Here is a 22137-nt window from a genome sequence, read left to right on the forward strand (position 1 = left end):
TTAAATTAATTTTATTCTCAGATTCTGGGTAAAAGCATAATAGAACTTTCCATTTCTGTCATGGAATATAAGTCTATCCAAATTATTGTCTATAAACATCAAACCAACAATTATTGACTATCTTTTTCTTTAATTAAGGCTATTCCATGTTCATAGCTCTTAGCTTTGAAAATTCAAACTTTCCAGCCATGAGGTCACTGATAATGATGGGAAAATTTCCATAGGATAATAGAAATGCACTTGACCTCTTGCTCTTGAAGACATTCCTGGTGTGGGTTGTAATGACATAATTCTGTGACTTTTTCTTTCTCAAGTTCTGGAGATGAAATCCAATCACATGAAAAGGATCCAGAAGTCCATTTCTAGAGAGGATGGCATCAGTTAGAGAACACCACAGGTTGTTAGAGATATTCCAAAGTATTTTTTTCCTGGACCCCAATGTGTTTTTAAAACATAGTGAAGCAGTCCCTAATATTCTCATCCCCAGAACCTAGACTTATGGCAAAGAATTGCAAGAGTTGTGCAATAGCTTCAATCCTACACTCAACATTCTTTTTCACCTATGACAAGGAATTTTCTTCCTGGGTCAAGCTCATCTATCAGATTCCTCTTCCCTTTGATGAATTCTTTCAAAGAATTTTCCCCATTTCCCAATGGAGAGGTACCCACATTTCTTACTTATCCACTTTAGCATCCCAGGAATGTAGCAAGAATGTGTGATTCTAGATTTCCTCCAAGCACAATTCCTAAGAATAAATCTGTAGTAATAGAGATGGGTTGCAAAAGTTGCAGGTGGCTGCTGTCTCTAGAACATTTGTAAATAACACTCCTTTGAAATTAGAATCAAGAATTTGAGTGGATAATAAAATGATTTTACAAAATTGACACTATGGAGTTAACATGAATTATGTTTCTGTAAGATGTTTCCAGGAGTTGTGTGAACTCAAACAAATGGATATGGAAGGCAAAGTTAATCTCTGCCACTCTCACTTTGCTGTCAAATAACAACCAATATGCCACAGCATCATTTACCTGTATGTTAATGTCCAATTTGAACTATTAAAAAAAGATCTTTATCACTATCTTTTCTTCATAACATTTTCCCTGTACTATTTCTCCAATATGTTTTATCTAATATATTCATATATGACTTCTTCCTACTTTTTATTTTCTCCACTGAAGTGTCCCTGTGGCTTACTTTCTGCCTACACACTTTTCCTAATTATGTAAATGAGAAAGAATTTAAGAGATGATAAGGTGTCCATCTGTCCCACACTTAATGCAAGGAGTTTTAATAAAGACCACTAGCTATAAATGAAGCTAATAGGTTCAGCATAAACAGATAACAGCTATCTGCAAAACAGCCTTACAAGGTAGTTTATTAATGTGTCTTGAATCCAATCAAAAGATTAATAGAGGCCGGGCGCGGTGGCTCACGCCTGTAATCCTAGCACTCTGGGATGCCAAGGCTGGAGGATCGCTCGAGGTCAGGAGTTCAAGACCAGCCTGAGCAAGAGCGAGACCCTGTCTCTACTAAAAAAAAAAAAATAGAAAGAAATGATCTGGACAGCTAAAAATATATATAGGAAAAAATTAGCCGGGCATGGTGGCACATGCCTGTAGTCCCAGCTACTCGGGAGGCTGAGGCAGAAGGATTGCTTGAACCCAGGAGTTTGAGGTTGCTGTGAGCTAGGCTGACACCATGGCACTCTAGCCCGGGCAACAGAGCGAGACTCTGTGTCAAAAAAAAAAGATTAATAGATGGTGAGATACAACTTCAGAATTAGATTGCAACTAGTAAAAAACTGCTAGTGGTGTGCTTGGATAGACTCTAAAAATAAGATTATTAAATATTCAGGAATTTGGAAGAAGGCAGTTGTTAAATGGTAGGAGAAATTAGCAATACTGGGAGAATTTACACTACAGAAATTGGCAAGTTCTAGAAATCCAGGATTTTTTGCTTTTGGAAAAGCCAGGTTACCAATATACCATTGGCTATAACATAATTGTATCAAGACTATCTGAGCCAAAGTGGTGACATAAATTTTTTATGGGTCCTAAAACAAACAAACAATAAGAACTTGAACGTTAGGAAGTTGTCAGTATTGGCCATTTAAAATTGGCACTGAATATTTCCTTGCCATTGTCATGTATATCCCTGCAGTGCAATAGGTATATCTGTTTAACATCATTTGATGACTTACCTGACAATGATTCTTGAGAAAATTTCTGATGTTTTTTGCTGCGGACTTTCCAACAGAGAAGCAGATATCATTACTATCAGATACAAATATTTTTCATCTTGGTTTTCTTGGCAATTGTAGCCCTCAATATGCAGTATAGGGTCATCCCTCCCCACCAGATAAATAATGCTATGCACCGTGAACATAAATATCTTAGTGTATTTTAGCTACTATATTTCTAATGTAAATCAATAAATACAAATTTATATATATATAGCATTAATGTATATATATAGCATATATATAATGTATATATATATGCACATTAATTTATATATATAAGCATAAATCTCTTGGAAATTTGGGTAGTTTGGTTCAGGCCTCTTACAAGTATTTTATATTAAAACTCATTGCTGGCCGGGCGCGGTGGCTCACACCTGTAATCCTAGCACTCTGGGAGGCTGAGGCGGGTGGATCGCTCGAGGTCAGGAGTTCGAGACCAGCCTGAGCAAGAGTGAGACCCCGTCTCTACTAAAAATAGAAAGAAATTATATGGACAACTAAAATATATATATACAAAAAATTAGCCGGGCATGGTGGTGCATGCCTGTAGTCCCAGCTACTCGGGAGGCTGAGGCAGTAGGATCGCTTGAGCCCAGGAGTTTGAGGTTGCTGTGAGCTAGGCTGAAGCCACGGCACTCACTCTAGCCTGGGCAACAGAGTGAGACTCTGTCTCAAAAAAAAAAAAAAAAAAAAAAAAGCTCATTGCTAAAGCCAACCCATCAAGGTTATTTTCTCTAGGATGCCAAGCAGTCATGTTTCTGAAACTGAGTGGCACCTATCAAATACAAAAGAATTTCACTACTATGTGACTTAGGAGATCCTAAAATCATGATTCCCGGTGAAGAGGATCAGCCCATATCTTGTCCAAGATATTCATAAATACTCCCTGAAAATTGAAATGCCTCAGGTTTTCTGAGCCTAACCATCTCCACCCAGGAAGGGGTTGCTATTAAACAGGCCAGAAAGATTCTCTGGACAGTTTCTAAAAGCCTAGGCTCTCAATCAGAGAGGCTGGAGGAAATGCTATTCCCTGTGGTTACACGAAAGGTATGAAGTTTTCAGCAATGGGCAGATCCTTTTATGGCTCAATACCCTTTAAGTAACATTCTATAAGAAAGAACAGAAATACATAAATGGTAGAAATTAAATAAAAATAAAGATATTTTATTATGGTTTGGGCTCTTCAAGGTTGCTGTCACTCATGAGGGGACAGCTAAGCACTGGTTAAATTGATAAAATCAAATTTTCAGACCACAAAACTAAATTAAGATTGCTATAATGTCCCACCCCCAAGAACTAGCCACCCTCTGAAGCCTTAAGCTGAAATAGCAAGTAGTCTAGCTCTTTAACATCTCTCTGTTTGTATGCATATTGATGCAGAATATCTTTGCTCAGATCTGCCCCTCCTCCCGCAACACTCACACTTATGAACACAGCACACACATACACCATTTGACACTACTTTCATGAGAAAAAATAATACAGCTTTTTTGCAACGGGTTTGCCACCAGAACACAGGTGCTGCTAAAACCACCCATAAAAGCTGAAATAGGGAAGGAAAAGACTCACATCAACATTGTCGTCATTGGACACGTGGATTTGGGCAAGCCCAACACTACTGGCCATCTGCTCTACAAATGGGGTGAGATCAACAAAAGAACCATCGAAAAATTTGAGAAGGAGGCCACTGAAATGGGAAAGGGCTCCTTCAAGTATGCCTGGGTCTTGGATAAACTGAAAGCTGAGCATGACCATGGTATCACCATTGATATCTGCCTGTGGAAATTTAAGACCAGCAAATATTATGTGACTATTATTGATGCCCCAGGACAAAGAGACTTTATCAAAAACATGATTACAGGCACATCTCAGGCTGACTGTGCTGTCCTGCTTGTTGCTGCTGGTGTTGGTGAATTTGAAGCTGGTCTCTCAAAGAATGGGCAGACCCGTGAGCATGCCCTTCTGGCTTACACACTGGGTGTGAAACAACTGATTGTTGGTGTTAACAAAATGGATTCCACTGAGCCGCCCTACAGCCAGAAGAGATATGAGGAAATTGTTAAAGAAATCAGCACTTACATTAAGAAAATTGGCTACAACCCTGACACAGTAGCATTTGTGCCAATTTCTGGTTGGAATGGTAACAACATGTTGGAGCCAAGTGCCAACATGCCTTGGTTCAAGGGATGGAAAGTCACCCAGAAAGATGGCAATGACAGTGGAACCATGCTGCCTGAAGCTCTGGATTGCATCCTGCCATCAACTTGTCCAACTGACAAGCCTTTGCATCTGCCTCTCCAGGATGTCTACAAAATTGGTGGTATTGGTACTGTCCCTGTGGGCTGAGTGGAGACTGGTGTTCTCAAACCCAGCATGGTGGTCACTTTAGCTCCAGTCAATGTTACAACTGAAATAAAGTCTGTTGAAATGCACCATGAAGCTTTGAGTGGAGCTCTTCCAGGGGACAACGTGGGCTTTGACGTCAAGAATGTGTCTGTCAAAGATGTTTGTCATGGCAACATTGCTGGTGACAGCAAAAATGACCCACCAGTGGAAGCATCTGGCTCAGGTGATTATCCTGAACCTTCCAGGCCAAATTAATGCTGGCTATGCTCCTCTACTGGATCATCACACAGGTCATATTGCCTGCAAGTTTGCTGAGCTGAAGGAAAAGATTGATCGCCGCTCTGAAAAGAAGCTGGAGGATGGCCCTAAAGTCTTGAAATCTGGTGATGCTGCCATCGTTGATATGGTTCCTGGAAAGCTCATGTGTGTCAAGAGCTTCTCGACTATCCTCCTCTGGGTCGTTGTGCTGTTCATGATATGAGACAGACAGTGGCTGTGGGTGTCATCAAAGCAGTGGACAAGCAGGCTGCTGGAGCTGGCACAGTCACCAAATCTGCCCAGAAAGCTCAGAGGCTAAATGAATATTATCACTAATACATGCCACCCCATTCTTAATCAGTGGTGGAAGGACGGTCTCAGAAGTTTTTGTTTCAATTGGCCATTTAAATTTAATAATAAAAGACCAGTTGTTAATAACAATGCTTCGTAAAACCTCCAGAAGAAAAGGAGAATGTTTTGTGGACCATTTTTGTTTCTTTTTGTGTGGCAGTTTTATTAGTTTTTAAAATCAGTACTTTTTAATGGAAACAACTTGACCAAAAATCTGTCACAGAATTTTGAGATCCATTGAAACAAAGTTTAATGAAATAATAATAATATGAGGAAAAATATTCAAATACATAAGACAAAAGCAAAGACTGACTGTCCTATGAAGAGAGCAAATGACTATTGACAATATAAATGACATGGTATCTTTCATCTCTGTGTACTCAATGACTAGCACAGGGTCTAAAACATACCAAGCACCAGTTAGAGGGGTTGTGAATTAAATTAGCTAGTTTTTGAGTCTATGGTGGTATGTAACTGAAAACTATTCAGCTATCAATAAGGTATTACATGAAATTGTTAGTAGAACCTTTCTTGAAAGATAAATATGAGAGTGTGCACATAGTAGTTAAGATCATGTAATAGCATGATGTCTTCCATAGTAAAGATTGATGAGACAAAATATACATTATACCACACAGGATGTTAGTTAAAACCACACTGTGTAAGAAGAGGCAAACAGAAGGCAAAGCTAAAGGAGAAAACACAACAAAGCCTCTTTATCCATCACTGATGAAGAATTAGCTATGTATTTCTGTATACATGAACTAGACAGGGAATATTGGAACAGAAATAACACACAAAAATGTTTACAAAGCCCAAGAAGATGACATGTGTAGTAAGCCGATTATAAGACAAAAGAGTGTTCTCTGAAGTACAGTGAACTGGAGACCAATACCTAGAATGACCATATAATTTATCTTTGAAACTAGACACTTGTGATAGTGAAAGAGGACACTATTCAAAATCACATCAAGAAAACAGAGGCATAAACCAGGACTGTCACAAGCACACTGGCCATGTGGTCAGGAAATCTCTTGACTTTTGAATGCTGACAATTATTTCAGTTACCCTAAACATTATAAAGGCTTAAGGGTAACGGCTGAGCTTTCTCACACCAGTAAGAGGATTCCTTCACACGTCAAATTTTGTGTTAAATCATTGGAGGAAATATTTTGGTCTAAAACCAGCAGTCCTCGCCATTAGAACAAGATATATTCTTGTTTAAGTCAAGAGCTTTAAAGAAATTCATTATCTGCAACAAATCTGATCTGCCTCCCTTTTATTTTGTATTATTAATACTATTATATACTATAATGTAACATGTAATATTTTGAGAAATAATAAAGTAGGTAATCTAAAATTTTCTTATGTTTGCCCTTTTTAAAATAAATGACATTGGATTTCAGAGCTGTTTTATATTACACGTACCTTTCAGGATTAAAAAACAAATTGGTAAAATGCCACTAAACTGTACCAATTGCTTATTGCTACACTAAGATAAATTTTCTCCCTTAGAGCTAATTCTTGGCTTGCCTTTCTCACTCTTGGCCTCTGACAGTGTTTTTGTTTACTCCTATTTTACCATTTTTGGCTCTCTGCTACTCTTATCTTTCTTCTCCGCGCTTGTCTTTCTTCTTATTTTATGCCTCTTTCCTCTTTTTCCAAAATTTCTTCCTCCCTTCTCAGGATACACCCCACAGAGATTAGCACAATTCTCCAATGTGAGCATTCCCTGTCTTCTGGTCTATTAATAAACCATTCTCAATGCATCTCATGCATTCTATAAGCCCTTGGCCCTCCTTGGTGATTGCTGTTGTTTTAAGTGATCAGTGATTACACCTGCTTTTGTTTTATTTCATTTTGACACTCTGCATTTAAGACTACTTGAGATATTTGAATTTTCTTGAATCTGCTTTCTGGATGAGTGTACAGTGAAAACCTCAAAAGACAGATGCCTTGAAAAATAGATTCTTTTGGAAATAAATGATCAGCTATACCTAAGATAACTGACACATTAGAATATCAATTTTTGAATGAGAATTAGTATTTAGAGTTTGGGCTATATATAAACATCAAGATATCACAGAGTTGTTCTTATTTTTTTTTTTTTTTTTTGCCAAGTAGCATGTTTCTATTAAGCCAAATCAAGTCACAATACTTTAAGATGCATTCATTCATGGACAGCCTCACTGACCAGCTGAGTAGTACAGGTTAATAGAGGTGGGAGTAGGCGGGTATCTTCAGAAGAGCCAGCAAAGGAGTTGGGAAATAGTTTTTCCTTCTTCTTTTATTCACTTTTTTTCTTTTTACACTTGCAAAACTTAATCCTGCTGGAAATAAGGTATATATAAATCACAATCTGCTAAAAGAAAAGAGTGATCCAAAAATAAATTGAGGTGTTCAGAAATCTAGTAACATAAAACAGTGGCATTGCTGTACGTAAGTAATCACTCAGGAGTACTACACCAGTAAGCAGGAAGAAACTGTCAATTATTTGGTGTCATGGAACTCTATGATTTTAAATGAGATTATTATGTATCTTGCAAGGGAGGAGAATATTCTGACAGACTCAAGACAAGTGATTCTAAAGAGATGATAGTAGTGTTGGGAGTTTATTTTAACTTAGTGCTGATTCAATCAGAAGTGTAAAATCCATTCATGCACCATGCGAGATTCTGAAAATATATCACAGATATTTTTTGGTTAAAGTAAGTTCTCATTTATGACTACAAACAGATTAAATGAAGCCTGTAGGCTAATTTTTATTCTTAAACTGGCTATCTGCCTGAAGGGCTTTCTTCCCCCTTATTGGAGGGACATCGCCATTGCCAGAGCAGCTTTAGTGTAATCTGGCATTAGTCACATGTAACACACATTTGTATGTTGGAAAACGGACATGAGAATTCCACCATTAAGTGACTTTCCCATTCCCTCGATATCATAAAGCTATATAAACCCTAAGCATTGTAAAAATGTTACATCTTGGTACAAGGTGTCTAAAACGGTCATTAGCAAAGGCAGATTTAGATTTTGTCTTCTGCCATGACTTAGTACAAATATCTGACATTAAGACGAGAGCTCATCCAATGTAAGTAGTATAGGAATAGTGTTTGTAATTTCAAGGAAAAGAGTGAAGGAAAATATAGTAAAGCCTCAAGTTCATAGCCATCTCTTTGTCTTAAGGATTTAAAATTATAAATATATAATCTTATAACAATAATATTAATTTTAAGTTTGCAGTGACAGAAGGTGGTTAAAGAAAAGTAGGTGTCCTTAAGAACAGCTGTTCTTTTGAACATGTTCCAAATTAAAATTAAATAATGGCAAGAATACGTAACCTTTTCAATAAAAGTATAGAAAAACACTTTTTAAAAACTCAGGCTATTAATAAAGGCATCCCAAAATTCATTAGTGAAAACCAACCATTGATTGACTGTATGAATTTCTCCATGCTCCATTGTTGTTTATCATCATGATTATTTTTCTCCCTTTTTTCTTTTGAATAATATGCCAAGCATTTGCATTATCTCTAAACATTTCTAAAATAATTTAGAAATGCCAACTTCTTGGACTGTGTGCACTTTCTGCAAATATTGGTCTAGAAAACTTGTGGCAGAGTACAGCAAAAAAAAAAATTTTCTTAGCTATAGATCTAGTCTTGCATCTTAAGAAAAGTGGGTGGGAGCAAAGAAACTGCATAAGAGGGAACAGAGAGAAGCCACAAGAGGTAACTTTTTTTTTATTATTATTTCAGAATACTATGGGGGTATAAAGATTTGGTTACGTGAATTGCTTTTGTACAGTTTAAGTCAAAGTAATAAGTGTGCCTATCACCCAAACTGAGTACCTTGTACCTGTTAGATATGATTTCAATCATCCGGTCCTCACCCTTCCCACCTGCTTGATTATTATTGAGTTTTACTTCCATGTTGTATAAGAGTGCTAAAGGATTAGTTCCAATTCAATAGTGAGTACATGTGGTGTCAGTTTTTCCATTCTTGCAATACTTCACCTATGATAATGGTCTCCAGTTCTATCCAGATTGTTACAAAAGGTATTAACTCATCATCTTTTATGGTTGAGTAGTACTCCATGGTATACAGATACCACATTTTATTAATTGACTCATGAACTGATGGACACTTGTGTTGATCCCACACCTTTGCAGTAGTGAATTGCACTACAATAAACATTCAACTCCTAGTGTCTTTGGTAAAATGGCTTTTTTTCCTTTGGATAAATACTCAGTAGTGGTATTGCTGGATCAAATAGTAGGTCTACCTTTAGTTCTTTGAGGAATCTCCATATTACTTTCCATAGAGATTGTACTAGTTTGCAGTCCCACCAACAGTGCATAAGTGTTCCTTTCTCTCTGCATCCATGCCAGCATCTGTTGTTTTGGGACTTTCTCACTGGAGTAAGGTGATATCTTGTTGTGGTTTTGATTTGCATTTCCCTAATAATTTGTGATGTTGAGCATTTTTCATATGTTTATTGGCCATTAGTCCGTCTTCTTTTCAGAAGTTTCTGTGCATGTCTTTAGCCAACTTTTTAATCAGGTTGTTTAATTTTTTCTTGATGATTTGCTTGAGCTCTTTATAGATACTCATTATTAGCCCTTTAACAGATATATAGCATGCAAATATTTTTTTCCCATTCTGTAGGTTGTCTATTTGCTCTATTGATTGTTTCCTTGGCTGTGCAGAGGCTTTTTAATTTTATCAAGCCCCATTTATGAATTTTTGTTGTTGCTGTGATTGCCTTTGGAGTCTTCCTCATAAATTCTTTGTGTAAGCTAATATCTGTAAGAGTTTTTCCAACACTTTCTTCTAGAATTTTTATAGTTTCATGTCTTAGGTTTAAGTCTATTATACATCTTGAGTTGATTTTCATGAGTGGTGAGAGGTAAGGTTTCTGTTTCAATCTTCTACATGTGGCTATCTAATTTTCCCAGCACTACTTATTGAATAGGATTCTTTTCCCCAGTGTATATTGTTGTCTACTTTGTCAAGGATCACATGGCAATATAAGGATAGTTTTATATTTGGGTTCTCAGTTCTGTTCCATTGGTCTGTATCTCTGTTTTTGTGCCAGTACCATGCTGTTTTGGTTACTATAGCCTTGTAGTATAGTTTGATGTCTGTTAAAGTGATGCCTCCCAATGTGATCCTTTGCTTAAGGTTGCTTTGGCCATTTGGGCTCATTTCTGATTCCATAGGAAGCATAGAATTATTTTTTCTAGATTTGTGAAAAATGATATCAGTATTTTTATTGGGATTTCTTTGAATCTGTAAATCACTTTGGTTGGTATACGCATTTAAACAATGATGATTCTGCCAATCCATAAGCATGCTGTTTTTCCATTCATGTACAACCTCTGCTATTTCCTTCCTCAGTGATCCATAGTTGTCCTTGTAGAGGTCTTTCCCCCCCTTGATTAAATATATTCCTAGGTGCATTATCTTATTTGTAGCTATTGTGAAAGATATTGAGTCTTTGCTTTGATTCTCAGTTTGACTGTTGGTGTGTAGAAATGCTACTGATTTATGTACATTGATTCTATAACCTGAGACTTTGCTGAATTTATTTCTTAATTCCACAAGGCTCTTGGCAGAATCTTTGCAGTTTTCGAGATATGTGATCATATCATCAGCAAAGAATGATAGGTTGACCTCTTTTTTCCCCATCTGGATACACTTGATTTCTTTCACTTGCCTGATTGGTCTGGCTAGGACTTCCAGCACTATGTTGAATAAAAGTGGTGACAGTGGGCAACCTTGTCTAGTTCCAGTTCTAAGTGGAAATGCTTTCAATTATTCCCTATTTAATATGATGTTGGCTGAGGGTTTGTCATATATTGCTTTTATAATTTTGATATATGTTTCATCTATGCCTATTTTATTAGAGTTCTTATCAATGGGTGCTGGATTTTGTCAAATATTTTTTATGCATCTATTGACAGGATCATATGATCTTTGTTTTTGCATATGTTTATGTGGTGGATCACATTTATGGATTTACATATATTGAACCATCCTTCTTCCATCCCTGGGGTAAAGCCCACTTGGTCATGGTAGATAATTTTTTTGATGTGCTGCTAAATTCAGTTTGCTAGAATTTTATTGAGAATTTTTACATCTATATTCATCAGGAATATTGGTCTATAGTTTTCTTTTTTGTTGTTGGGTTCTTTCCTGGCTTTTGTATCAAGGTGATACTGGCTTCATAGAATGAGTTGAGGAGGATTTCTTTCTTCTCAATGTTATGAAATAATTTATGCACTTTGAGTACCAATTGTTCTTTGTAGGCCTGATAAACTTTAGCTGTGAAACCATCTTGTCCGGGACCTTTTTTTGTTGGAAGATTTTTTATTGTTGCTTCAATTTTTTTGCTCATTATTGGTCTGTTCAGGAGTTCTATTTCTTCCTGATTGAGCTTTGGGAGGTTTTATGTTTCCAAGAATTTATTCATTTCCTCAATGATTCAAATTTATGTGCATAGATTTTTATACTATTCAGAGACAATATTTTATATTTCTGTGTTATCAGTTGTAACTTCTCCTTTTTCATTTCTAATTGAGCTTATTTTGTGTCCTTTCTTTTCTATTTCTGGTTACTCTAGTGAGTGGTCTATCAATTTTGTTTATTTTTTCAAAGAACCAACTTTTTGTTTCATTAATCTTCTTTATATTTCTTTTGTTATTGATTTCATTTAGCTCTGCTCTGACCATAGTTATTTCTTTTCTTCTACTGAGTTTGGGATTGGTTTGTTCCTTCCTTTTCTAATTCCTTGAGAGAATTCATTAGATTGTTGATTTGTGATCTTTCTTTTTCAAGTAGGCACTTAAGGCTATGAATTTTCTTCTTAGGATTGCTTTTGCTGAATGCCACAGATTTTGATAACTTGTATCCCCTTTGTCATTTAATTCGAGGAATCTTTTGATTGCCATCTTAATTTCCTCCTTGCCCCAATAATCATTCAGCAGTAGGTTGCTTAATTTCTATGACTTTGTGTAGAGTTGAGTGTTTCTATGGTATTAATTTCTAATTTTATTCCACTGTGGTCTGAGAAGATACATGGTATAATTTTTATTTTTTTAATTTGTTGAGTTATGTCTTGTGGCCTAAGATGTGATCAATCTTACAGAATGTTCTATCCACTGATGAAAAGAATGTATATTCACCAGTTTGGGGTAGAATGTTCGGTAAATATCTGATGGGCCTATTTGTTCTAGAGTCCCATTTAAATCCAGTGTTTCTTTGCTTATTTTCTGCTTGAAGGATCTGTCCAGTTCTGTCAGTGGGGTGTTTACATCCCTAGCTATTATAATACTGCTGTTTACCACTTCGTTTAGATCTAGTAGGGTTTGCTTTATGAATTTGGGTGCATCTGTGTTAGTTGCATAAATATTTAGGATTGTTATGTCTTCTTGTTGAATTTATCCCTTTACCATTATATAATTACCCTCTTTGTCTTTCTTTACTATTGTTTATTTGAAGTCTACATTATCTAATATGAGAATGGCTACACCAACTTTCTTTTGCTTTCTGTTTGCATGGAATATTTTTCTCTATTGCTTCACCTTGCATTTGAATGAATCTTTGTGGGTTAGATATGTTTCCTGGAGACAGAACATATAGGCTTTTATTTTTTTTAACCATTCAGCCAGCCTATGTTTCTTGAGTGGGGAATTCAAGACATTGACATTTATTGAAAGAATTGATAGGTGGGGTGGAGTCCTGTTCATTCTGTTGGGTAGAACCTTATTGCTTTGTTTTACCTCTTAAGACATTATGGTACATGGGCTCTGAACTTCAGATTTTGGTGATCTTACACTGGTGGGTGCCTGTTGTGCTGATCAATGTATAATTCAAGTCTGAATACTTCATGTAGGGCAGGTCTGGTCTTGACAAATTCCCTCAGTCTTTGTTTGTCTGAGAAAGTCTTTATTTCTCCCTCTTATAAGAAACTTAGTTTGTCAGGATACACAATTCTAGGCTGGCCATTATTCTGTTTGAGAATAATGAGTATAAATCCCTTCTGGTTTGTAAGGTCTCAGTTGAGAATTCTGCAGTTAGCCTGATGGGTTTTCCTTTGTAAGTTACCTGATTTTTTTTCCTTATGGCTCACAGCAGTTCCTTTTTTATGTTAACTTTGGCCAGTCTGATGACCATGTATCATAGTGACTGCCTCTGTGGTGAATTTACTAGGAGTTTGTTGAGTTTCTTGTATCTAGATATCTAAATTTCTAGGAAGACCAGGGAAGTTTTCCTCAATTTCCTTGGGGCACATGAGTGCCCCAAGCTTTAGGAGCCACCCTGTATCTCGCAGGGGGTTGCTTGATCTCTTTCCCACTGAAGTCAGAGGAGGAGCAAAGCAGACTGTGGCTAGTGAGAGCATGAAAGGCTTTTCAAAGCCTTGGCAGGGCTCAGAAATTTCTCTTCTGGCGGCTGGGGTAGCCACTGGAATGAGGTTCAGGACAAGCTCTCCAAACTGGGAAGGCTATTCCCGAGGGAGTGGCCTACATGCTAGAGTGCTAAGGCCCTGGGCTGAGCTCTTTCTGCCCTTGTCCACTAGCACAGTTTCTCTGTAGGGAGGGGTCAGTGCCCTTCTAAATCACCACTCCCTGGGACTCTACTGCACTCTCTCATCGGATCAGTCCACATGAATTCCCTCACCACCCAAGTCCAGCTCTCTAACTTCCCCCAGTCTGTGTATCTGATCCACTAGTGTGTGTCTCTGTGAAATGTTCATGGGCAGAGGGTTCCCGATTTGTGCACCACTCTTCTGCCACAAGTCCCCAAAGGTAGAGTAGTTGGACGGCAGCCAGGGACACTCTCCAGCCAGAGAGAAGCAGCTATTCGTGGGTTTCTTGGCTTGAGCTGCACTCCCTATTATAATGACTGGGGGCAGGGGCCACAGCTCCTGTTCAGCCAGTGAGCCTGTGGCATTTGCTTGCCATGGAAATGGGAGCTAGGCTATTTCTTTCTGAATGCCACATCCCTATCCAATCTGGTGGCTCTCCTGTGATGGGGGGTTGGGCGTGTTTACAGATCCCCATTCCTCAGCACCGCACCACACTCTCACATGGGATATGTCTGCAAGCGCTTCCTCACCATCTGAATCCAGGACCGAAACCTCTCCCCTGTGTCTGCCTGCACTGCTCTCATGTCCAGGGGGCACGAGGACTGGCCCACATATCTGAGCCACCAGCCCACAATCCCACAAAACGTGGAAGGGCAGGTAACTCCCAAATTGTGGCAGGCCCCATTCTCTGTGACGAGCTCAGTCTGGAGTGCACACCCGCCATGGAGAAGCAGCCATTCGTGAGCTTCTTGACTCAAGATACTGTCACAGTTGCAATGGGTGGGGAGGGCCATGGCTCCCAGTCTCAGAATGCTAGGTGCAGAGGAGGAGGTGTCTAGCTGTAAGAAAGCCAGCACTCCAGTCCCTCATGGCACTCTCCCACAAGGTGCCCCTGTGGACAACCAAACTCCTGGGGCTCACTGGTTCACTCTGCTATTCCTAGTTAGCCATTGTGCCTGGGCTTGTAGTGAGTGGAAAAGCCTTCAGTATACTTTGTGTCCCACTGTTCACTGAAGGCACATAAGTGGGGGAAGGGAAAGTCACCTTACACTTTCTCTGGGCTCCAAGCTTCTCTGGGTTTGATCCAGGCTGCTGTCTTCTCCTTTGCCCCCTCTTCTTTCTCAGCTTCACAGCTTTCCTCTGTGGGGTCCCCAGTCATCTTTGTCAACTCTCCCTGTGATTCATACCTGTGCTGCAACTCAACTCTGCTCTGCTCAGTCCAATACCCTACCTTCCAGCTGGGGCAGTCTGACAAATGATGTCTCTACTCAGCCATCTTGGCTTCTCCTCAGGATGTCACATTTTAAATGTGAAGAAATAAAGATCTATTTCCTGCCTTCTCCCCTTGAATCAAATGTCCACCTGATTCCACCTTTTCTACATAAATGTAATGTAGAGAACCAATTAAACGTAGAAGTGTTAAACCCAGAGAAGCTGAGCTTTAAATTGGAGAGTTCTGTGCTATTTTCTAGTATCTAAGCATTGCCAAATGAATTCATTTAGTCTGCAGATACTAAAATTATGATAAATAAATCTAAACTTCTGTGTTTTTAATCTGTAAATTGGAGATAATAGCATCTATGTCACAGAGGTTATTAAGAGGATTAAATGAGACAATTTATATATAGCACTTAGCACAGTACTTGGCACATAAACTCTCAATTTAAAATATGAACTATTGTTTTTGCGATTATAAACACTTAGAGCTCTTTGAATACAGATGAAGCTACCTCAAGAGACAGTGAGTTTCTCAACATTGAAACCAGAACATGTTGAGCTATCACCTAGCTGGGATATCACCCACAAGACTATTAAATCTTGTCTTACTCCGAGAGTCTACATTTTTGGAGATCTCTCTATTAACATAGAGGATGAAGGGTCAAGATTCTAGCTGGTTTGAGGAGTTGGAAAGAGCAAGGCTCTGACTGTTGTTTTTTACATTTTGTGTGTGCATGTGTCATTAATTTCAACATCCGATTTCTTTCTGAGTGATATTTCAATTATTCCTGAAGGAAGTTAAGAGTGTGGTGTTCCCGAGATGGGCAGGTAAAACTTTGAATTACATAGAAAAGTGTTTGGGTCAGCTGGTCGTAATTCCAATTCCCCTTTTTATCCTTTCCTTCATTTCTGTCAAAAACAGCAACACTCTGACAAAAGACTAGGTTGGAAATCCTAATATCACACTGCCAAAAACTCTGACTGAAATTCTTATTTTTTTTTAATACTGGCATCATTCATCACACTGTTATGCACATAAATTAATCTAGATGCCACTAATCATGAAAATTGCTCATAGAAGTTCTGTTTCTGGATCTGTCTGCTAAAGAGGAATTGTCTATACTAGAGAATTATAGTCAAGCCAGATAGATCTGTGTTCTACCCTCAGAGCTACAAGTGACTAGTTATATGTGACACTGGGCAGGTTAATTAAGCTCTTTGACTTTCAATTTCGTCACCTATAAAATGGAGATAATAATACTATGTTACAAAATAATCATAAGGATTAAATGAAATAATAAATATAAAATACTAAACTCAGTTCCTGGCATATAGTAAGCCCTCTCCTAATTGTTGCTGCTGCTGCTACTGCTGTTGTTACAAGTTTTGAAGAATGGTATTTAAAACCTACATACATTCACTATGAATTAATTCTATTGAATGAAACTTTGGTATAAACATTATAGTCTTAGACTATCATCCCAATTTATTTCACTTTGAGTAGCAATCATCTGTGATTATCTGCTATATGCCAAGGTTTATGTCAGTTGCTTGGAGTACATTGTCTTTGTTCCTCATAACTCTGAAAATAAGTTGTATTCTGCATTTTCTTGGTGAGGAAACTGAAGCTAGAGTTTAAATGACTTATCAAAGATCAAACAGCTGATAGTAGCACATCTGGAATTCAAGCTTTATTTTAGTCAAGAGCTGGACCCTTGCATGATAGGATGCAATTGGTACTGTCAGAATTCTTCATATTTGCTGTTTTGGTTGTATTTGAAATGGCATTGTCTCATGTGGTTCTCATTTTCTTTTTCTTAATTACTAATGTTTATTATTAATGTATTTATTGTGCATTTTTGTATATTCATTAGCTAATCTTTTTTCCTCTCTGTGAAATGCTTATTTGTATCTTTGTCTTTTGCTCATTTTGTATTACATTGTCCTTTTATCATCAAATCTTAGGGTTCTTTATATATTTTGGGTAGTAACAATTTTTGGTAATGTGTTATAGGTAATTTCTTCCAATTTTTGAAAAGATACTTGGCATATCTTGTGATGAAAATATGCCTAAGAACTTGGTTTAAATATAGTCAAATACAATCAATTTCCTTTATGATTTGCAATGTTTGAGTTTTTAAAAATCCTCTTCTATTCCAAGCTCATTAAGGTAGTCTTCTATATTGTCTATGAAAGTTTTAAAGTTTTCTCTTGCCTTTAAAGTTTTGACTCAATGGTAATTGATTTCTATGTATTATGTGAGGTAGGAATCTGTTATGTTTTCACCTTGGTGGAGAAACAGTTATCTTGACATCATCTTATTGATTCTTTTTGCTGTTGCTCTTCAGTATTAGCTCTGTCCATATCAGTTTTCCATATATGAATATGTTGTTTATAATCGCTATTCTACTCATACATCTATTTGTCTATTGTACTGCCAAAACCACACTATTCTATAGAGCTGCAGTCCCCAATCCTTGGGCTGTGGACAGGTACTGGTCTGTGGCCTGTTAGGAACCAGGCTGCACAGCAGGAGGTGAACTGCAGGCAAGTGAGGGAAACTTCATCTGTATTTACAGTGGCTCCCCATTGCTCACATCACTGCCTAAACTCCGCCTCCTGTCAGATCAGTGACAGCATTAGATTCTCATAGGAGCTGGAACCCTACTGTAAACTGCACATGCAAGGGATCTAGGTTGCATGCTCCTTATGAGGATCTAATGCCTGATGATCTGAGGTGGAGCTGAGGCAATAATGTTAGCACTGGGGAGCAGCTGCAAATATAGATTATCATTAGGAGAAAGGTTTGACTGCACACAAAATGTAATGTGCTTGAATCATCTTGAAACCATCCCAGGTACAGAGTATCACAACTTGTCAGAGGAGAAAACCTTGAGTGAAAACCTCATCAGGAAACAGTGCCAGGTACAAAAATCTGAAATATAATTGATAAATTGCTAGAAGCTCAATGTGGACAAGTCTGAGAGTTAAAAACTCCCAGGGGACCAAATCATGGGCAGGAGGCCCTAACATTTTTGTTTTATCCCCAGGAGCTCTACGAGGTCCTCACAGTGAAAACCAGAGAAAAATCCCCTTATGCTTCTGGCAGAGGGAAAAGAAAAGAAACTATTTTGAAATACCCAGGAGCATTCTGTTCTTCTTAACAAGGCCTTCCCTCAGGAGAAACTAACCAGAGCCTAACCTGCTGGGTTTTATCAGAACCTAATTTTTCTGAAAGAAGAGAAATACCCAACTCCAGCCCACTCTATCCATCCTATTGCACCTAGAGGTGAAAAAATAACCAACTGACAAGCATTGATGAAGTTCATAGTCGAGAGTCACAGGCTCACTAAAAGACTGAGACCTAGTTAGTTATAGGACTGCAGAACACTTACCCTCCCCCCACACCTTCTCCCTGCATGACTAAAGGCCTATCTACTGCAGTAGACAACATGCAGGAACAGGTAAATAATATAAGCAGAGAAATGGAAATTCTAAGAAAGAATCAAAAAGAAATTCTAGAGATCAAAACACTGTAGCAGAAATGAAAAATGCCTTTGATGGGCTCATTAGTAGACTGAACATGGCCAAAGAAAAAATCTCTGAGCTTGAGAATATGCCAACAAAAACTTCCAAACCTAAACATCAAAGGGAAAAGAGACTTAAAAGAAAAAGCAGAACAGAATATCCAAGAACTGTGGGACAACCACAGAAGATGTAGCACATGTATAATGGGAATACCAAAAGGAAAAAAAGAAAGAAGGGAATAGAAGCAATATTTGAAGCAACTGAGAATTTCCCCCAAATTAATGTCAAACACCAAAACACAGATCCAGAAAGCTCAGAGAAAAAGCTAGATAAATGACACACACAAAAAAAAAACTAAATCAAAGATAAAGAAAAAAATCTTTAAAGAAGTCAGAGGGAAAAACACCTTAACTATAGAGGAACAAAGATAAGAATTACATCCAACTTCTTAGAAACCATGCAAGCAAGAACAGAGCAGAGTAAAACATGTATTGAGAGAAAAAAAATTACTGTCTTAGTCTAATTGGGTTACTATAACAATATCTTAGAATGAGTGTTTTATAAACAGCAGAAATTTATTTCTCACAGTTCTGGAGGCTGAGAAGTCCAAGATCAAGGTGTCAGCAGATTCAGTATCTATGAGAAATATAGATTCAGTATCTCTTAGATGGCACCTTCTGTGTCCTCACAAAGTAGAAAGGGCAAAAACAGGACAAACTCACTCCTTCAAGCCCTTTTATAAGGGCACTAATCCCATTCAGGAGGGTGGACCCCACATGACTTAATCATTTTCCAAAAGGCCCCATCTTTTAATACCATTACATTGAGAATTAGGTTTTAATATGAATCCATTATTATAGCTGGAGACTTCAACACTTCTCTATCAGAAATGGACAGGTCCAGCAGGCAGAAATTCAGTAAGGATATACTTAAACTCAACATTCACAGCACTGTCAAAAATTAGAGCAGAAATTGATGAAATTGAAAATAGGAAATTAATACAGAAAGTCAATAAAACTAAACCTTCTAAAACAGAAAGCGTCAGGCCCAAATGGGTTCACTGGTGAATTCTACCAAACAATTAAGGAAGAAATTATATTAACTCTCTACAATCTCTTCCAGAAGATAAAAGCAAGGGAATACTTCCTAATTCATTTTGTGAGGCTAGAATACCCTAATACAACAACCAGGAAAAGACATTACAAGAAAAGAAAACTATAGACCAATATCTCTCATGAATATAGGTGCAAAAATCCTCAATAAAATATTAGCAAACTGAACCCAACAATATATAAAAAGAATTATACTCCATAATCAAGTGAGATTTACTGCAGGTGGGCAAAGTTAATTAGATATTTGAAAATCAGTGGATGCCATCCATCATATCAATAGGCTAAAGAATAAAAATGACATGATTGCTATCAACAGATGCAGAAAAAGCATTTGACACAATCCAACAAATACTCATGATACCAACTCTCAGCAAACTAGGAATAGAAAGGAACTTCTCTAACTCGATTTTTAAAAAAACTACAAAAACCTACAGTTAATATAACATTTAATGGTGAAAAACTTGAAACTTTCTCACTAAGATCAAGAATAAGGCAGGGATGTTACCTCTCACCACTGCTTTTCAATATGTTACTGGAAGTCCTAGATAATACAATAAAACAAGAAAAGTAAATAAAAAGCATACATATTTGTAAGGAAGAAATAAAATTGTCTTTGTTTGTAGATGACATAATCATCAACATAGAAAATCCAAAAGAATCAACAAAAAAAAAAATTCTGAAACTAATAAGTGATTATACCAAGATTTCAGGATACATGGCAATCACTTTCCTATATACCAGCAGTAAGTAAGTGGAATTTGAGATTAAAAACATGTTACCACTTAAAATAGCACAAAAAAATGAAACACTTAGATATAAATCTAACAAAATATATACAAGATCTACATGAGGAAAACTACAAAACTCTGTTGAAAGAAATCAAAGAAGAAATTTTTAAATGAAGGGATATTCCATGTTCATGCATAGGGAATACTCGATATTGTCAGGTTGTTACCTCTTTCAAACTTGATCTATAGATTCAACACAATCCAAGTCCAAATTCCAGTGTTATTTTGTATATATCAACAAAATGACTCTGAACTGTATATACAAAGGTAAAAGACTGAGAATGGAGAAGAACAAATGTCAGGGCTGACATGACCTTACTTCAAGACTTACTATAAAGCTACTATAATCAAGACAATGCAGTATTGATGAAAGAATAGACAAATAGATCAATACCACAGAATAGAGAGCCTAGAAATGAACTCACATAAATATAATCAACTGATCTTTGACAAAGGAGCCAAAGCAATACAAGAGAACAAACATAGTCATCTCAACAAATAGTGCTGAAACCACTGGACACACACGTGCAAAAATAGTGACTCTAAACACAGACCTTAAAACTTTTTACAAAAACTAACTCAAATGGATCACAGAACTAAGTGTAAAATCCAAAACTATCAAAATCCTAGAAGATAACATAGAACAAAATCTTGGGTATAACAATGACTTCTTTGATACAATACTGAAGGCATAATCCATGAAATAAATGATAAGCTTGACTTTATTAAAATTAAATTTTTCTGCTCTGCAAAAGACACTGTCAAGAGAATAAAAAGGGAAGACAGGCTGGGAAAAAATATTTTCAAAAGTCACATCTAATAAAGGACTATTATCCAAAATATATAAAAAACTATTAAAATTCAACAATAAGAAGACAAACAACCTGATTTTAAAATGGGCTAATGACCTTAACAGACACCTCAGCAAAAAAAATATACCATTGTCAAATAAGCAAAGGAAAAGATGCTATATATCATATGTCATCAGGGAAATGCAATTTTAAACAATGAGCTACCTCTATATACCTAGTAGAATGGCCAAAATCCACAACACTGACAGCACCAAATACTGGCGAGGATGTGGAACAACAAGAACTCTCATTCAGTGCTGGAGGGAATGCAAATGGTACAGCCACTTTGAAAGACAATTTGGAGGTTTCTTACTACACTAAACATACTCTTACCATACAGTCTAGCAACCATGTTAATTGATATTTACCCAAAGGAGTTAAAAGCTTATGTCCACACAAAAACCTGTAAACAGATGCTTATAGCAGCTTTATACATAATTGCAAAAACTTGAAAGCAACCAAGATGTCCTTCAGTATGAGAATGGATAAATCATGGTACATCCAGACAATAGAGTGTTATGCAGCACTAAAAAGAAATGAGCTATAAAGCCATGAAAAGACATGAAAAAAAACTTACATGCATATTAGCAAGTGAAAAAAGCCAGTCTGAAAGGCTGCATACTGTATGATTCCAACTATATGACATTCTGGAAAAGACAAAACCATGTAAAAAGATCAGTGGTTGCCAGGTGTTAAGAGGGAGGAAAGAATGAATAGGCAGACACAGAGGATTTTCAGGGTAGTGAAACTATTATAATATTTATGGTACCAAAATGGTGGATAAATATCATACATTTGTCAAATCCCATAGAATGGACAACACCAAGAGTGAACCCTAATGTAATAATAAATT

General features: G+C 37.1%; 1 protein-coding gene and 1 pseudogene across 1 annotated transcript in view; both read left to right on the plus strand.

Moving 5' to 3' along the window:
- Positions 1 to 22137, plus strand: part of SPATA16 (spermatogenesis associated 16) — a 214621-nt gene that overhangs the window by 80780 nt on the left and 111704 nt on the right. The gene's annotated exons all lie outside the window — the stretch shown is intronic.
- On the plus strand, positions 654 to 5186 carry LOC138387738 (elongation factor 1-alpha 1 pseudogene; annotated as a pseudogene).

Source organism: Eulemur rufifrons, chromosome 7, assembly GCF_041146395.1.
Source record: "Eulemur rufifrons isolate Redbay chromosome 7, OSU_ERuf_1, whole genome shotgun sequence".
Lineage (NCBI taxonomy): Eukaryota > Metazoa > Chordata > Mammalia > Primates > Lemuridae > Eulemur > Eulemur rufifrons.